Raw genomic sequence first — 7,922 nt, 5'->3', positions numbered from 1 at the left:
TTTTCCCCCTGATGCATCTCATTTCAATTTTAAGCCTGGTATTATCCAACTTTTACCCAATTTTCATGGCTTAGATTCTGAAAATCCATACATGCATTTACGAGAGTTTGAAGAAGTGTGCAACACATATAATGATCTAAATTGTAGCATGAACACCATTCGACTTAAGCTTTTTCCTTTTTCTTTAAAAGATAAAGCTAAAACTTGGCTACAAAATCTTAGATCGGGATCCATTCGAACTTGGGATGAATTGCAACAACAATTTTTGAAAAAGTTTTTTCCATCTCATAGAACAAATTCTTTCAAAAGGCAAATCATCACTTTCACTCAAAAAGAAGGAGAAACTTTTTATCAGTGTTGGGATAGATACAAAGAATTGCTTAATCTTTGTCCACATCATGGTTTTGAAATTTGAAGAGTTGTTTCTCAATTTTATGAAGGCTTAACACCTAAAGATAGGCAAATTGTTGAATTTATGTGTAATGGAACATTTGAAGATAAAGATCCAAACGAGGCAATTGAGTATCTCGATTAATTAGCTGAAAATGCTCAAAATTGGGACACTATAGGTACAATCGAACCATCAAACAAGATTCAATCTCCTACATCTGGTGGAGGTATGTACACTCTCAAAGATGAACATGATCTTTAAGCTAGATTTACCTCTTTGGCAAGAAAAGTTGAGGCACTTGAATTGAAAAAGAATGGTCAATTAAAATCTGTTCAAGAAATTATGTGTCACATCTGTGATACAAGTGATCATTTTACAAAAGATTGTCCCACGTTGCCCTCTTTTAAAGAATGTCTCCATGAACAAACCAATGTTTTGAACAATTTCAAAAGGCCAAATTTTGAACCATTTTCTCAAAATTACAATCCAGGTTGGCAAAATCATCCAAATTTTAGTTGGAGGATTGATAATGCTGCACAATTTTCACAACCAAATTTCCAAAATCAACAAAATTTTTAAAATTATGCACCTTATGTTTCTCCACCTAAAAGAAATTTTGAAGATACATTGAATTCTTTCATTGCAAAGTAAGAATCTATCAATACTCAAACTGCTCAAACCATGACAGATTTGAAAGATACTCTTGCTAAATTTGTATCTGCACTTAATGTTCATGAAAAAGGTAAATTTCCTTCACAACCTCTGCCTAATCCCAAGGATCATCATTCACAAACTGGAACTTCTGGAACTCAATCGATGGATCAGGTAAAATCTGTTATTACCGTTCGAAGTGGTAAGGTTGTGGAAAAATCCATTCTTGAACCTTGTGAAGATGATGATAAATCAACTCCAAAGGGTAAGGAAGTGGAACCCATAACTTGCGAAGAGGAGGTTCAACAGACAGTGTCACCACCATTCCCTCATGCATTGAAAAATACAAAAAAATCAAATTTGAATTCTGATATATATGATATTTTTAAACAAGTAAAAGTTAATATTCCTTTATTAGATGCAATAAAACAGGTACCATCATATGCCAAATTTTTGAAAGACTTGTGCACTGTGAAAAAGAAAGCATTTTTAGCCAAACAAGTAAGTGCAATCATTCAAAATAATAATACTTTGAAATACAAAGACCCCGGTTGTTCTACTATTTCATGTATTATTGGAGAACAAAAGATTAAAAAAGCCTTGCTTGATCTTGGAGCTAGTGTGAATTTACTTCCATATTCAGTTTATCAAGAACTCAATTTAGGCGAGTTAAAATCTACTTCGGTAACACTTTTACTTGCCGATAGATCTGTTGAAGTGCCAAGAGGTATGGTAGAAGACGTATTAGTCCAAGTTGATAACTTTGTATATCCTGTCGATTTCATAGTTTTAGATACACAACCTATCGAAGCTTGTAATGCAATTCATGTAATTCTGGGTCGTCCATTTTTAGCAACTTCTAATGCTCTTATAAATTGCAGGAATGGAATAATGAAGTTGTCATTTGGTAACATGACCTTGGAGCTCAATGTTTTTAATCTTTGTAAGCAACCACCTGACAAAGGAGATGAAAGTGAAGATGAAAATCTTATTAAAACTCTTGTGGAAGAAAACATTCAGGAAGGGAGTACTCGTGATCAATTAGATATTTGTTCATTGAAACTGTTAAAGAAAATATTGAAATTGATCTTGATGATTTTATCAGGTATCACTCGTTACCAGGATCAGAGAAAGAATCTGATGCAAAATATGAGAACAAAGACGAACCACCCATATTGGAGTTAAAACCCTTGCCAGAAGAATTGAAGTATGCATTTCTTGGAGAAGATGAAACATATCCGGTGGTAATTTCTTCCAAACTAGAAAGTGATCAAGAAGGTAAATTAGTTGATATGCTTAAAAGACATAAAAATGCAATTGGTTGGACACTAAAAGATCTCAAGGGCATTAATCCACTAATTTGCACACACAAAATTTATTTAGAAGGAAATGCTAAAACATCTCAACAACCACAAAGGAGATTAAATCCACACATGAAAGATGTTGTGAAAACTGAAGTTCTCAAACTACTTGATGTTGGGATTATCTACCCTATTTCTGATAGTAAGTGGGTAAGCCCAACACAAGTAGGTCCAAAAAAATCTGGCATCACAGTGATAAAAAATGAAAAAGGTGAATTGTTAACAAGTCGAGTCCCATCTAGTTGGTGGATGTGTATTGATTATAGAAAATTAAATGACGCCACTAGAAAAGATCATTTTCCATTACCATTTTTGGATCAAATTTTAGAAAGAGTAGCAGGTCATCCATACTACTGTTTTCTTGATGGATATTCATGTTATTATCAAATTCCCATTGCACTCGAAGATCAAGATAAAACTACATTCACTTGTCCTTTTGAAACATTTGCATTTAGAAGGATGTCATTTGGATTATGCAATGCCCCAGCAACATTTCAAAGATGTATGCTAAGCATTTTTTGCGACATGGTTGAAAATTGTTTGGAAATTTTCATGGATGATTTAACTGTCTTTGGGAATACATTTGATAATTGTCTTGAAAATTTGGAAAAAGTTTTAAAAAGATGCGAGGAAAAAGGTCTTATTTTAAATTGGGAAAAATGTCATTACATGATTACTTCTGGAATTGTTTTGGGACATGTCGTGTCATCTCATGGAATTGAAGTTGATAAAGCAAAAGTTGATGTCATTGCCAATTTACCCCCTCCAAAAACCATTAAAGAAATTCGCTCATTTTTGGGACATGCTGAATTTTATAGGAGGTTTATAAAGGACTTTAGTTTAATCTCTAAACCCATTTGTAACCTCTTAACAAAAGACACTGCATTTGACTGGACTCAAGAATGTCAAAATGCTTTTGATAAAATCATTCGACATCTAACATCAACTCCTATCATGCAACCTCCTGATTGGTCTTTACCATTTGAAATCATGTGCGATGCGAGTGATTATGCAGTCGGTGCAGTATTGGGTCAAAGAAGAAACGGTAAGCCTTATGTGATATATTATGCAAGTAGAACTTTAAACAATGCTCAAATGAATTACTCCACAACTGAAAAAGAACTACTTGCTGTAATATTTGCATTAGATAAATTTCGTTCTTATTTGATTGGATCAATGACTATTGTGTTTGCTGATCATTCTGCTATTAGATATTTGTTGACCAAACAGGATGCAAAGCCACGACTGATACGATGGATTTTGTTGCTCCAAGAATTTGACATTGTGATCAAAGATAAAAAAGGAACCGAGAATGTCGTAGCCGATCATTTATCGAGACTAGTAACAGGATCATCTTGTGAAATGACACCAATTAACAATAATTTTCCTGATGAACATCTATTTTCAGTTATTACTACACCTTGGCTTGCTAACATAGTAAATTTTCTTGTGACAGGAAAAATGCCACCGCAATGGAGTTCTCAAGATAAAAGAAAATTTTTGAATGAGGTAAAAAACTTTTATTGGGATGATCCGTATCTGTTCAAGTATTGTCCGGATCAAATTTTTCGACGTTGCATACCCGACAATGAGGTAAGTAGTGTCATTAAATTTTGTCATTCAGAAGCATGCGGAGGACATTTTTCTTCAAAGAAAACAGCTGCAAAAATCTTGCAATGTGGATTTTATTGGCCCACTTTGTTTAAAGACACCCACGAAATCTGCAAGATCTGTGAAAATTGTCAAAAATTGGGTGCGATTTCAAAAAAAAACATGATGCCTTTGAATCCTATTATTGAAATTGAAATCTTTGATTGTTGGGGAATAGATTTTATGGGACCTTTTCCACCGTCGTTTGGATACTTGTATATTTTAGTTGCAGTTGATTATGTTTTCAAATGGATAGAGGCAATTTCATGTCGAACAAATGATCATAAAATCGTCATCAAATTTTTAAAAGAAAATATTTTTAGTAGACTTGGAATTCCTCGAGCCATGATAAGTGATGTGGGAACTCACTTTGTTAATAAATCATTTGCTTCATTAATGAAAAAATATGGTATTACTCATAAAGTAACTACTCCTTATCATCCTCAAACAAATGGACAAGTTGAATTAGCTAATACGGAGATAAAGCAAATTTTGGAAAAAACTGTTAACTCAAATAGAAAAGATTGGTCTTTGCGACTTAATGATGCACTTTGGGCATATCGAATAGCTTTTAAAACATCATTGAATATGTCTCCCTATAGGTTGGTTTATGAAAAACATTGTCATTTGCCTGTGGAATTGGAACATAAAGCTTATTGGGCGATCAAAACTTTAAATTCAAGCATGGATGATGCCAAAAAATTGCGTAAATTGCAACTTAATGAACTTGATGAACTCAGAAATGACGCGTATGAGAATTCAAGGATTTATAAAGGAAAAATCAAATCATTTCATGATAAAACAATTCTTAGAAAATCTTTTGAGATTGGTAAAAAAGTTTTGCTTTATAATTCTCGACTTCACATATTCCCAGGAAAATTACGATTAAGATGGACAGGCCCATATGTTGTAAAACATGTGTATACTTATGGAGCTGTGGATATTGAAAATCCTAAAAATGGTGATATTTTTAAAGTAAATGGACAAAGGCTTAAACCATTTTTAGAAAATAAAATCTTTCAAGAAAAGTTTATTTCCCTTTCTGATCCTTGATTTTTTTTTTATTTTTTTGGTGTTGCATTTAATTTTGTTTGTTTTTATTTCAGGTTTTCTTAATCTTTTTATTTTCCCGGTTAAATGACGGATAACGGTACTCCGTGACTCTCATAGTCGGTTAAATCAGTTTCCCACAATTGCTGATACAAAAATAAAAAAAATCATTTCTTTTCTTTTCAAAATGGATGAAATTCTCTCAAAAATTTGTAAATATTTTCCCTCTGTTTCTGAAAATGTTCTAGGAAAAATTTATGCAGGAAGGTGTGAAAGATTGAGATTGCTAATGCAAAAAGAAATTCCAGAAGATATTCATCTTGTAATAGAAGCTAAGGTCCGATTAGGAGGAGAAGTTCCACAATCATTGCTTATTTGGTATTTGCCTGGATTAGGAAAAAGCACTTAGGCGAAAAAACGAAGGGCCAAAAGTTTAGGGGTTTGTCATAAGTGTGCAAGATGGAATTGTGACAAACGATGCAGATCTTTGGGATGTGTTTCCAATAACAGAGATGATAAAATTGGTTTCATTAAGAATGGGCTGACTAAGGAGTCTTTAGATAACATCTTATTGACTCTTGAGACGCATTCTAGTGGACATGTGCATATTGAACTTCTCCGTTTATGGAAACAATTCCAAGATGAGCGTCATAGTCTTGGGAATCCGACTAAAAAAGACCCTGTTTGCCAATTTATAACAAAATTGGATGGGAAGCATATCCTCGACTCATAGAAAGCGTTGAAGCCGTTTCTGGACGTAAAACCAGAGGAAAATTGTGAGCCACAATCACACTACTGTTTATACGCATGTGTGTCATTATTGTTTTTACTATTTATTCTGTTTACAGCTGTGACCCATAGTTTTGTCATGATAACATATTACCCCTATAAAATCTCTCATCTTTCTTTCTATTTTCGCAGACAAAAAAAAGAAAGTAAAAACATGGCTGGATCCTCTGCACAAACATTGAAAAATATTTGTGTATTTTGTGGGTCGAGTCCTGGAAAAAATGAAGTGTTTGTAGAAGCAGCGAATAATCTTGGAAATATATTAGCTGAGAGAAAAATCCACTTGGTATATGGGGGAGGTAATATTGGGTTAATGGGATCTGTTTCAACATCTGCTCATCTTGGAGGTAGTCAGGTTTTGGGTATTATTCCTACAGCTTTAGCTGAAGGAAATATTACAGGTGTTACGATTGGGGCGGAATTAAAAGTTTTTTTCTATGTATGAAAGAATCACTCAAATGATTGAAAATTCTGATGCTTTTATCGCACTACCAGGTGGTTTTGGTACATTAGAAGAAATTTTTCACACTGTTTCTTGGGCAGAACTTAATATCCATAATAAACCTGTGGGCTTGTTGAATATCAATAATTATTATGACAGTTTGTTGACATTTCTTGATAAAGCTGTGGAACAGAATTTCATTTCAGAAAATTCACGACGGATGCTCATCTGTGCTTCGACTGCCGACCAATTAATTAATGATTTGGAAGCTTTTGTTCATAAGCCTGATCCGATGATAACAAAGATCAATTGGTCGCAATCAAGCAGTAAAAAAAGAAAGTTGGATTATTGATTCAAAAGTCGTGGATTGGTTTGCGTTTGTTTCAGTTTGTTATCTTCAATAAAATCTAGGTGATATCAATTTCATTATGTACTCTTTATTAATAGTTATTTTGACATTAGGGACAATGTCATATTCTGATTGGGGGAGAACAAACTTATAAAAAAAATTTTAAAAAAATTTTAAAAAAATAAAAATATATATATATTATTTTAAAATAAAATCATGTTTATTGTTTGTATATTAGTAATTTTTGCAAAATGTCATACATTACATGTTTGAAATATTTAAATTAAAACATGCATTAATCTATTTAAGAATGTTTAAATTTTTATTTGGAAAAAAAGTCAATTTTAATATTCTGATCAATATAAATATATGATTTATGAAATCTTTTTGAGTGATTAACCATTGTGATAAAATCAGATATTAAAGTATATGGCCCAAGATATACCTTATAAGAGTGCCTAAAATTTTAAACTCACACATATTTTGTGAGTGAGTGGAGAGGACTGAGAAAACAGCTTTCGAGCCTTTATTGATCATGAGAGAGACTATCTATTGTTTAGATCTTGAGTTCTTATTTTGAAAAAAAAAATGAGATTTCCTGAAAAAAAGGAGAAAAATACAAAAGAAAGATATTGAAGATCTATGTAATTTTTAAGTTATATGCTACGACCCATATATCTCTCATAAAAAAAAGAAAGAAAGTGAGAAATTTATTTTACAAATTAAATAAATATGTGGTCAAGAAGCATAAACTTAGTCTGATTCCATGATGTTATAAAAAAAAAATATATCAGGAAAAAATATATAATAAGAACAACTAGATTTTGAATCAATGAATTTTCTATCTTTTGATTAGTTTGGCTCGTTTGTCTGTCTGCATTCTGTAAACCATTTTTCTGAGCATTTATCTGTATTCCAACTCCATGAGAGAAATCGTTGCCATAAATTGAAACATTTATTAACCTGTGAGGATATGGAGTTGAGACTCTTACTAGGAATTTCTGAAGGCCGTGTAGGTGTGATAAACATAAAAATTGTACATTAATTAAATGTTTTATAATAGAAATATATAGTTTTTGTTTTATTAAATTTTTAAATATTATATGTTTTATAATAAATTGTATAAAATATAAGTTGTTGTGTAATTACAAGTTTTACTATTTTTTACAGGTTCGATAAAACAAGAATAAACTTGGCGTTGCAAATGGGATTAAGATGATTCTTGGTCCTGTAGAAAGT

At 32.2% G+C, this 7,922-nt stretch overlaps 1 non-coding gene across 1 annotated transcript; it reads right to left on the bottom strand.

Moving 5' to 3' along the window:
* Positions 1–296: 296 nt before the first annotated feature.
* LOC142552453 (small nucleolar RNA R71) lies at positions 297–405 on the bottom strand. Its single transcript, XR_012821783.1, has one exon. It is a non-coding gene; the product is annotated as a small nucleolar RNA R71 (small nucleolar RNA).
* Between the last annotated feature and the right edge of the window lie 7,517 nt (positions 406–7,922).

The sequence above is a fragment of the Primulina tabacum genome, chromosome 7 (genome assembly GCF_025594145.1).
Source record: "Primulina tabacum isolate GXHZ01 chromosome 7, ASM2559414v2, whole genome shotgun sequence".
In the NCBI taxonomy this organism is placed as follows: Eukaryota; Viridiplantae; Streptophyta; class Magnoliopsida; order Lamiales; family Gesneriaceae; genus Primulina; species Primulina tabacum.
This window is presented reverse-complemented; position numbering and strand designations above follow the sequence as displayed.